At 35.8% G+C, this 12,157-nt stretch overlaps 1 long non-coding RNA gene across 1 annotated transcript; it reads right to left on the reverse strand.

The window, feature by feature from the left end:
• Positions 1 to 426: 426 nt before the first annotated feature.
• LOC136833882 (uncharacterized) lies at positions 427 to 11,791 on the reverse strand. Its single transcript, XR_010851611.1, has 3 exons — positions 11,435 to 11,791; positions 7,958 to 8,063; positions 427 to 500 (listed from the first exon to the last, which is right to left on the reverse strand). It is a non-coding gene; the product is annotated as an uncharacterized lncRNA (long non-coding RNA).
• Between the last annotated feature and the right edge of the window lie 366 nt (positions 11,792 to 12,157).

Genomic DNA, 12,157 nt, shown 5'->3' on the forward strand with positions numbered 1-12,157 from the left:
ATATATATATATATATATATATATATACATATATATATATATATTGTATATATATGCAATATATATATATATATATATATATATATATATATATATATATATATATATATATATATATATATTATATATATATTCTTGATCTAAATGCACTGCACTTTGCGCAACACGGCAGGATTCATTAATAAAACGATAAAGGATAAGACCTCCTTCAACCCTTGCCCCTGGAAAAACAAACCTCGTAATATCTGAATTTCTGTCGATGTCTGGGAAAATTAAGTCGTGAATTGATGAGTTTTTGGCCTGATTTTCTGAGTTCGTCAGGTAAGTGCATGCGCGGTAGTCTTAGATTTCGATGCTTTCATCACTAAAAATAAACACAAATAAAATAAGGAAACTGCCATACTGGATTCTCACCTTTCAGAACCTTCGGCTTACAACGGCAAACTCAACCGATCACATCCGTCGAGGATAGAAGATTCCATTCAAACACCGCGCCCCTCCTGAAAAAGAAAATTAGAAATTTATCATTAAGGACAATAGCTTCTCCCTATTTTAATCAGAGAGAGAGAGAGAGAGAGAGAGAGAGAGAGAGAGAGAGAGAGAGAGAGAGAGAGAGAGAGAGGAGGAGGAAGAAAAATCTTAAATTATTTCTGGTTTGACATACAGAAGGAGAGAGAGAGAGAGAGAGAGAGAGAGAGAGAGAGAGAGAGAGAGAGAGAGAGAGAGAGAGAGAGAGAGAAAATCTGAAATTATTTCTGGTTTGACATTCAGGAAGAAGAGAGAGAGAAAAGATAGAGAGTCCAGAGAGAGAGAGAAATACACAAAGACTCAAATTTTGGCCGGATGAACTCTCTAGCCTTGGATGCGAACGAATTTGGCATTTCTGGAACTAGATCCGATTTCACCAATGTAAGCCAATGTTTAAATTGGAACTCAATGTCGGCTTTGCAGTGCAAGAAAGCTATAAAGAAAAGGCAACACCACATGGCATGGGAAAAAAGAATAAAGTGTTGATCGTTCAAGTATCCCAGATGACAAACATTGCAAGTGAAAAATGGGCCGAAGTCTCTTCTGCGCAATCGAATTTTCTGCACAGCGTAAAATCAAGGCCACCGAAAATAGACCTGTCTTTCGGTGGCCTCGATATAAAGCTGTACGAGTCGCGGCCCGTAAAACTTTAACCACAGGACGGTGGTGGCCTGTCCTATATCGTTGCCAGATGCACGATTATGGCTAACTTTAACCTTGAATACAATGAAAACTACTGAGGCTACAGGGCTGCAGTTTGGTATGTTTGATGATTGGAGGGGGGAATGATCAACATGCCAGTATGCAGCCATCTTACCCCAGTAGTTTTTAAGATCTCGGGGCGGACGGACAGGCAAAACCGGCACGATAGTTTTCTTTTACAGAAAACTAACAAGGTGCACTGACGGAGGGGAAAGGTCAGGAGCGTTCCACGGACCAAGCAAAAAGAGGCGAAGGTTGCACCACCAGGAAATTGGGACAATATAAGTAAATTACTCTTTCTCATGGTGGGCAGTGGAGTCTTCCCATACACATACGCATACACACGCGCATACAGATAGATAGATAGATAGATAGATAGGATAGACAAATGGATAGATAGATAGATAGATAGGATAGACAAATGGATAGATAGATAGATAGTTAGAGAGATAGACAGATAAATCACTATTTCTAAACAGCCAGACCTTCTAAGTACAGCCTCCCACGTTCCATTTTCCCCGGAACTGCGTAGACGAATCTTTTGTCGTCATTAACTGCGGACCAGAAAATTCTCTTCAGACATCCAATATACGCATCCAATTTAAGAGAAGAACAGAGGCTTCTTCTTCTCATCTTGCTGACGTTGTTAATAAGGCTTCCCGAGTTAGATGGTAATAGAAACTACGTTATTAACTATTTTTTTTTTCTTCGATCAGGTAGTTAGTGCGGCGGTGATTTGTCTGGAATACAATACCTGTCTTCGAGAGCTGGATGCGATTTCGGTTCAAGACGGTAAACGATGACATAAAAGGTTGGTGATTATGAGGAGTTCGAAGAACTCCGACACTAATCAGCTGTTTGGACACTTGTCTGTCATCTGTCTATCAAATTCAATCCTGCTGGGGGTATTACGAAAGCCTAGTAATGATTCCTGTAGATAAAGGTCTTCGAAAATATTGCATAAGAGCAGAGATATAATCTGGTGGAATACGGAAACTTCGCAATAATTAATACTTAGGAAACTATTTTCATTTCTGGTAAGTAATGGGAAAAATTTATGGAGAATAATCATATGATATTTTATTAACATTAAAGTTTCATTAAGCTCGTTTCCAGGACCCAACTGATAATTTCCCTTATTCGCTTACTGCAGTTATCAATGTTGTTGAAGTCCGTTTACTACGTTTAGTTATTGAGTGTTTCAAATTCACTGGAATTAACTACGCTATTCTGCATCAGAAAACTATTGTGCCGGCTTCGTCTGTCCGTCCACACTTTTTTCTGTCCGCCCTCAGATCTTAAAAACTACTGAGGCTAGAGGGCCGCAAATTGGTATGCTGACCATCCACCCTCCAATCATCAAACATGCCAAATTCCAGCCCTCTAGTCTCGATAGTTTTTATTTTATTTAAGGTTAAAGTTAGCCATACTCGTGCCTCTGGCAACGATATAGGACAGGCCACCACCGGCCCGTGGTTAAAGTTTAGTGCGCCGTGGGTAATACAGCATTATACCGAGACCACCGAAGGATACATCTATTTTCGGTGGCCTTGATTATACGCTGTACAGAAGACTCGACTGCTCCGAAGAAACTTCAGGATATTTTTTACTCGTTTTTTAAGACACGCCATCTTGATTTTTTCTAGTGAGAATTGCATGGGTTAAGATTTTGAATACAAAGCAACTAGAAATAAAATGACGGGTATTCTTCTTTTCCAGAAGGTGACAGCCCTCTGGTACTCAGCATTAAGCCAAAGGTTTTTAGCCTGTGTTATTACAGCTAAACAATTAGAGAGAGAGAGAGAAACGTGCAAGTGCGTGACAGCGTGTACGAGCATAATCTATTCACATCCCATAAAAGCAGTAATATTCAAATGGCACCGTCCCACATTAACAGAGACAGAGCATCTCTTTCGCGTAACACCGTTCTACACCCCGGATATGCATATCATTAAAAAGTGATCCTCAAGAGACCTGAGAACTGGCGACGCTGTCCAATTACAACCTGAAAATGAACGCCGCGTCATTTCGCGAGTTTCAGTCCTGCGGAACAGCCCTCTCGACGGCGGGTTATTAAGCGCTCAAAGATTCTCTCGCTCGCCTCTTCTGCGTACCGGTTGGAACCGCATTGCGACAATTCGTTAAAATGCACCAAGGACAAGAGAGACAAGGTCTACCCAACTGGGTGGCGTCGCCTCCCGCCTGGGGTAACTACGTAGGCGATGGCGTATCTTAGAGGTACACCTGCTCGAAGTCCAAGTTTCCGTGCTCACCTGACTCTCTCGGGGTAATGATTGAGTAAACATCTCCGTTTTCTTTCAGATGCACTGTGAGCTAAGGTAGACTTGAGAATTCCTCAGTAATTATTGCTTATATATAGCACTGCATAATGCCATGTGTGTGTGTGTGTGTTGCGTTATTGGCCGCAAATGTAGGTATCGGGAAATTAAGAAGGAAAAAGGCGTGCTTTTCCATTTTTTGTTTCAATATTTCTTCCGTTTTGCTTTATAAAAGAAAGATGGTTTTCTGAATCGTTTTCTGAATTCGATATATATATATATATATATATATATATATATATATATATATATATATATATATATATATATATATATATATATATATAGAGAGAAAGAGAGAGAGAGAGAGAAAGTAGGGATGAGGAGAATCTCAATTTCAATCTCAATTTCATTCAGTGATGAACGTCATTTATCCGTGTACCAAATATTATGATAAATCTAAGCAAGACCCTGGTCTCATGACATGTAACTTCCGAGGAGGAGAAAGAGAGATTACCCTCTTACTGTTTCCCTAAAGTAAAAAGCCCAACATAAGTCTGGTAAACCCATGCCAAAGGTTAATGGAAACCTTTGCGTGTACCCCTTTTGGCTTTGAAGTCTCTGAGTATTTTTTTTCTTTTTATATTTCGATGAAAAGACTTGGCTCTAAAGAAGAAACCTTTAAAGACTCACGCCATGAGCCAAAATGGCTTTGAAATGTATAAAAATACGTAACCGAATGCAGTTTTAACTTCAAGACATTTGTTGTCAACCATTCAGCGCAGCCTGACACGCTATGGAGGGAAATCTGGTTATGAATTTAATTTTTATCGTTACTATTTATTGCATTTATCAGTTCGAAGTGGAGTTTCTAGCGATCACTGACAGAATTCTGTCGAGTGCCAAGATGGAGATATTTTGTCACCTAGCTTTCAAAGGGTGCAAGGAGACTGAAAAGAAATCTGTAATGTATAGTGGCTCCTGAGTTGACACTTTCAAGAGCTGCCTTCCTAAACAAAGACATCAGAGCTATACAGTTCCACAATGACTGATTTACCTGATGATTCTCACAAGCATTTTTGTCTCCATTCATGCTCAACAACCTCTTCAAATAGTACAAAGATTTTAAACTTATGTCAATAAGATGTAACTTATCTATACAATAGCTTACCCCCAACATCCCACTTGAACAGTTACTGTACAACCCTGATATAACCAAACCACTTTATATTCGATGCGACAGAGTTCACGAAAGCAAAACTGAGAATGTTTAAAAGCAAAATCAAACACCTGACTTCATAACTCTATTACCCGACTCTCAACTTCTTGCCTGAGCCGAGACCCCATTCCATGCAATAACAACGTAATCGTGGGAGAAGAAGAAAGAGTCTTTTATCACGTTTCCGAGGACGAGATCAACAAGGACGATGAAGAACGAAGGAAAAACAAGAGTTGGAAGAAGTGAGTGTTATGAATATTACGACGGGAATAATATTGCAGATGCGTTCTCGAGTAAAGTATTAATTTATTTTTGAGGTTGTAGAGTCAATTTCATATGACTGTCAGGAACTAATGGTGAGAATAATATATAATATAATATGTAATATTATATATATATATATATATATATATATATATATATATATATATATATATATATATATATATATATAAAATGTGTTTGTGTGTCTATTATTTTTACATTAAACTGACAATCACATATATGATGGGAACAATGTAAAATATATATATATATGATATATATATATACGTATGTATATATGTATGTATGTCAGAAATGTGATGAACAATGTAAAATGTATGTATATATGTATGTATGTATGTATGTATGTATGTATATCAGCTATAGCAGCGACAGATTAAAGGTCACAGATTGTATCACCCCGCAAAAGTTTTTATACTTACGAAAGAGAGAAACCATTCTGGAAAATATACTCCAACATTTCACTGTCCCGATACAGTTACAACTGATTTCCTTTGATATTTATTTATCTATTGTTTTTTATCTTCCTTTATTGCAATTAATTCACATTATGTCTGTTTCTCTGCACTTCTAGTTAGAAGCTTTCTTTCCAGTGTATAATGAAGGATATTCACTAATTAACTCAACGGAGAAAATGTACTGATTTGCCGTATCATTGTGATGATTGCCAATATTTGCAATAGACTTCATAGAGATACCATCTGCGTTTATGCTGGTTATAACCACCTCAGTACATCTCTGTCTAGAGCTTTTCTTTGACTGTCTGATTTTCTTACACAATTCTCTACTTATTTCCAGGGCATTCGTTTCCTTACTCTATAACTTCTATAAAGACGTTTTCATTTAGTTATTACTACAGATATTTTCTCCCATAGACACCATACGAAATCGTAATATCTCTCAGATATCTTCTGCAACTGTCTTCTCTCACAGTCTGTGTATATACCTGTTTTTAATGTGTTTTTTGTTTCTTCCACTTTCTCTTGCGAAAACCAAGGCAACTCCAAAAAAGAATTATTCGACCACCTTTTCCAAAATCTCTTTGGAACCACACGGATTACGGTTCTTTCATCATCTTGAAAAATGAAAAATGTTTCACTCTCAGCTGTAATATTTTTTTCCCTTGCTCGCAACATCTGTTATGAGCATCTGTGACTCTGGGGTACTTGCTTGTTTTCCTTTTGTCTTTTTTTTTTTTTTAAACTTTTTCGTCCTTTGCATCTGAGTAGTCATTTGTTTTCCTTGTTTCATATTCTTTACGATAATATTTTCTTAACGTTTTCAGAGTAGCATTTTAATCACTTAGTATAATCTCTCTTTGTTTTTTGTCTCCAAAATATTAACAGCTGAATTAATTATATTCTTTTATGTAGTTCTTCTTATGTTTATAATGATGCAGTCTGTTTGTTATTTTAGTGAAATGATTCCACTTCACCTAACAAACTGCCAACAGTTTAGGCTTTCTCTCAAAATAACAATGTATAACACTGCCAACAGTTTATATATATCCTCTGAGCACTAACAATGCATAACAATATATATATATATTTATATATATATATATATATACATATATATATATATATATATATATATATACATATATATATATACATACATATATATATAATAAAATTACCAATCATAAATTATTTTTGTTTACATGAAATTAAGTACTATCTCAAAATCTCTCTCTCTCTCTCTCTCTCTCTCTCTCTCTCTCTCCTTAACTGCCTGGAAATTTCACATTATCATTTGGCATTTATCCTAAAGAGGAAAAAGCATAATGCTGTTGTTTCTTTTTTCTGTATACAAAAAACAAGTCCAAGATGCTTTTTTTTAAATGGTGAAAATATTGGGCAGAAATTAAAACTTGAATACAGAAAACAAACATATCTGCATATTACAATAATATTATACTACTGGCATTTTATTAACTGAAACATGAAAATTATGTTTTAATTGGTTAACTAATTCCAGAGGCTGGAGTCCACTGGCGAATTCCCCAGATAAGGTGCATTCAATGGGTTAGGTTAGGTTGGTTAGGCAGGGTTAAGTTAGTTTAGGTTAGATTAGGTTGGGTTTGGCATGCTTGAGTTAGTTTAGGTTAGGTTAGGTTGGGTTAGGCATGGTTGAGTTAGTTTAGGTTAGGTTAGGTTAGGTTAGGTTGGGTTGCTAGGCATAGGTTAGGTTGGATTTTGTTAATTTAGGTTAGGTTAGGTTGGGCTTAGCATGGTTAAGTTAGTTTAGGTTAGGTTAGGTTGGTTTAGGCATGGTTAAGTTACTTTAGGTTAGGTTAGGTTGGGTTAGGCAGGGTTAAGTTAATTTAGGTTAGGTTAGGTTGGTTTAGGCATGGTTAAGTTAGTTTAGGTTAGGTTAGGTTGGGTTTGGCATGGTTAAGTTAGTTTAGGCTAGGTTAGGTTGGGTTAGGCAGGGTTAAGTTAGTTTAGGTTAGGTTAGGTTGGGTTAGGGAGGGTTAAGTTAGTTTAGGTTAGGTTAGGTTGTGTTAGGCAGGGTTAAGTTAGTTTAGGTTAGGTTCAGTTGGGTTAGACAGGGTTAAGTTAGTTTAGGTTAGGTTCAGTTGGGTTAGACAGGGTTAAGTTACTTTAGGTTGGGTTCAGTTGGGTTAGACAGGGTTAAGTTAGTTTAGGTGAGGTTAGGCAGGGTTAAACTAGTTTAGGTTAGGTTAGGTGGGGTTAAGCAGGGTTATGTTGTTAACTTAGGTTAGGTTAGGTTGGGTTGGGCATGGTTAAGTTAGTTTAGGTTAGGTTAGTTGGGTTAGACAGGGTTAAGTTAGTTTAGGTTAGGTTCAGTTGGGTTAGATAGGGTGAGATCTGGAACATTCTTGATCTAGGTGAAGCTACGGTTAGGCTGCAGGCTTGTGCAACAAAGGGCTAGTCTATGCTCTGTAATCATTTTCAGTTACTACTCATTACTGCCTTACCGTAATTATTTTCTTTCTTGTAATTCACAAGATAAGGATGTGTTTATCAAACGTTCAATATTCGTCTTCAGAAGAACACGCTAGTACTCCCCTATTCGCATGGAATCTGAAAGAAAAACAAAATAAACTGTAACGATGTAACCACACAATATTTCAACTGAGTAAAAGTAAGAACAAAATCTACTTTTCAATAACTATTTTTCTTTAAACTTTTTTTTCACTACAGAAAAACATATTTTCCTTTCCATTTTCGAAAAGATAAAATCAAAGACAAGTCATCAAAGAAACTGGACAGAGAAAACTTCATTGAATGTTCACAGCCAAATCACAGAAGTCATTTTCTTGTAATGAACCTCATCTTAATTTCTCTGGCAACAGATCAGAATTTAAGTGCTGTTTCCTCAATGAAGAATAAAGTCAACATGGTAAAAGATATTAGTAGAAGATATATGAGAAAATATAAATTTTTTTATGCTTTTATTACAATGCACTAAAAAGTACAAAATAATTTTTTGAGACATGCCAAGATTTTTGTGTGTCTGAAAAAATGATTTTGTACTTTTCAGTGCATTTTAATAAAAGCATGTTTTAAAAAAATTATATTTTTTAATTTATACCTTTTAGTTTTGGTAGAAATTGTAACCGATTTATGATCGCAACTAAACTAAAAAAAAAAAATTAAATTTGGTATCCTGTCAGGCCAAAGAAGGTTTGAAAAATCCGTAGAGTTATTAACTTATTCTACCTAGTCAAAGAAGGTATGAAAAATCCAAAGAGTTTCATACAAATCCTGAGATACTGGGAGAGGTCACTGTAGGGTCACTAGAGGTCACTGCTGACCTACTGATCATGTAAGATTGTATTGTCACCGGGATTGAGTAACCATGCACAATGTCAAGTCCATCAGACGAAGGGAACAGGTTGGAAATTGAGTTACAAGTTTTGACCAAACAGACAAACAGACAGACAGGCGGACAGATGCAGAAGTCAAGTTAAATAAAAGCATGTAAAAATAGCAGAAAACAACTGAAATGACAGCAGCTACAGGAGCGATATACAAAATACTATGAAACGAAAGGTGAAAAATTGGAAGAGAGTTGTGAAGAGAGAGACACATAGACTATTGACCATTTACAGATGGTACAAGACACAGCTTAGAGAAATACTTAGTTCGTTTACTTCATTCTATTATCACTCTCTACTTGAGACTTGTGTAAAGGTCTGTTTTGTTAGCAAGACAGTCGAAACACCTTTTCTGTTTACCTGTTTGCCTATCTGTCGTTTCTGCCACTTTTCGATCAACACTGTAGTCAGCATCACTCCAGATATATGTCACTGCATTGTCCACTATATTTGTCGAGTATAGTTGGCTATATTGCGTCTTCACTATAAGAGAAACTGTCTAATAAATACGTATGTATATGTATATATATATATATATATGTGTGTGTGTGTGCATGTGTGTGTATATACACATATATACACATATGTATATATATGCATATATATGTGTGTCAAGAGAAATTTGATGTAGAATGAACACAAAATATTTTTAAAGAATTTTGTATGAAATATTGAAACGAAACCTAAAACGCATTGGCCATTATAAAAGGGAGTCTGAAATAAACTATGATTTTTGGGTGAGAAACAATGCTAGCCAGAAACTTTTTTTGCGTTTTGTGTTGTTACACGTACAAGAGGCTTATGCATTATTAAAATATATGCACTCACGAAAGCGTAATTAGCACCGCGAACGGAAAGAAAACATTTAATGAACGAGAAAATGGTCGTTTTCAATGCAAAGCAACACAGAGTCATCCCAGGGTTTTATGCCTGGTTCTTGGTCTTTCTCATTCCATCGCAAGATGATAAAAGTAGACACTCACTTTCGAAAATTCCCAGGACTTCGTTGGGAAAAATGTCCCAGTTGATGATGAACTTGAGTCCCCCATCACAGTGCGAAAAGATGTGACCCTCTGATGACAAGTAAAACTCTGTAACTCTAATTAACGACAACCGACGGGGTCATTATCCGGTAGGAAGAGGACCTTTTCAAGTCTAGTACCAAGCCTCTGTTCGTCAATTCTCTTCCAGCAATGGAGGCCTGCAGTGGGTAATTAGACTTTGGTCCATTGTGTCGTTTCGTTTGATTTCGAACTTGTTTCTATTCATGGAGTTTACAAATTGGTACGACACGCTCAATTAGTTGACAGAGACAGAGAAAAAAGGTGACGTGATTTTTAATGCATACGTCTACGCAGTTGGGAGCAGGTGAAGATTTCAAACGATATTTTAGGCATGTGTTTTTATGATGTTTTTATACTTCTTATCTGATGAAATTGCCTTTAAAAGAAACTAGAGTTTTGTAAAGGAGATGGATATTAAATTCTAGACTTTTCAAGTCAAAGAATTTGTATTTCAAGAAATAGATTTTGGGTTTAGCTTCTCAAAGAGGGAAAACGTTTCATTTCATCAGGCTCTAATAAACCATGAAACATGGTCCATCGCGTAATCTCTTGTATGAATTTGTTTCTTAGCAAAGAAAGCAAAACGATAACGAACAGGCATCATATAATTTACAGGTATATATACATCCATGTTGGACTTTTAGAAATAGATTAATGATGTAATTTTCGGATCTAAAAATCTTTCATATATTGAACAAATTATTAGTTTTATTTTCGTTCTGTTTGTTTAGTCTGTACATGAAAAGTCCTGATGTTATCGAGCGTTTCAGCATTATACATCTACGATATCAGTGGGACTGTAAAATTAATTATTGGAGAACTGATTTAAAATGTCTTTGTCAATTGAAATGATAACATGTATGTCTCTCTCTCTCTCTCTCTCTCTCTCTCTCTCTCTCTCTCTCTCTCTCTCTCTCTCTCCGTCATTCATTCTTTTATCTAAACATTCTTGATAATTACCAGCAAAAATAAAATTATTATCTCTCTCTCTCTCGTATTTCAACTTTTCCTTTCAGCAATTTATTTCAGCCACCAGCAAAAATCATCTGATTCTCTCTCTCTCTCTCTCGTATTTCATCCTTTCCTTTCACCAATTTATTTCAACCAGCAGCAAAAATCTTCTGAGTCTCTCTCTCTCTCTCGTATTTCATCCTTCCATTTAAACGCTTTATATCAATCTCCAGCGAAAATCATCCGAGTCTCCCTCTCTCTCTTATTTCAACCTTTCATTTAAGAATTTTATATCAACCACCAGCAAAATTCATCCGAATCTCTCTCTCTCTCTCTCTCTCGTATTTCATCTTTTCCTTTCCACAATTTATTTCAACCAGCTGCAAAAATCATCTGAGTCTCTCTCTCTCTCTCTCTCTCTCTCTCTCTCTCTCTCTCTCTCTCTCTCTCTCTCCTAATTCATCCTTCCATTTAAACGCTTTATATCAATCTCCAGCAAAAATCAAGTAAGTCGGTTTCATCAACTGAAAATTAACCGGATTCTCGAATTCCTACATACCTGAGGATCAATCAGGCGGGTACTTTCTTCATAACTGCAGTCCAACTGGAGACACCAAGAGTTGTTAAGCCAAAGTTGCACCGAAAGCAGATTATTTAGTATTTTCAATCGTATTCTGACTTATCATTAGAGTTTTTAAGCCGGTGTTGCACCGAAAGCAGATTATTTAGCATTTTCAATCGTATTCTGACTCTCAATCTTTCATAAAAACAGGTCTGGACGTTCCGTAATTTTTCCCGCAGTCCCCCACCATCGTTAATTGCTTCTTGGAACTCAATCCAGACTCATTCCTTGTCGTTCTTTATCCACTCTTTGATGCAACTCTCTCTCTCTCTCCTCTGCTGTCGCCGCACGCCGAAGCTGCGTAAAAAGAAAGATTATTGATAATGAAATAATTTTAACTTACACTATAAAGATCTGAATGGAAAGTCGTAATTTGGGAGTTTTATAAGTAAAAAAAAAATACTACTGCCTTAATTCAGTTTTGTGGGATCTTTCTTTTAACTAGATAACGCTGACCAACTAGACACGCTAAAAATTACATAACAATTAGAGATATATATACATAACATATATATATATATATGATATATATATATATATATATATATATATATTATATACATATATATATATATATATATATATATATATATGTATATATATATATATATATATATATATATATATATATATATGTATATATATATATATATATATATA

Source organism: Macrobrachium rosenbergii, chromosome 52 (assembly GCF_040412425.1).
Source record: "Macrobrachium rosenbergii isolate ZJJX-2024 chromosome 52, ASM4041242v1, whole genome shotgun sequence".
Taxonomy (NCBI): Eukaryota; Metazoa; Arthropoda; class Malacostraca; order Decapoda; family Palaemonidae; genus Macrobrachium; species Macrobrachium rosenbergii.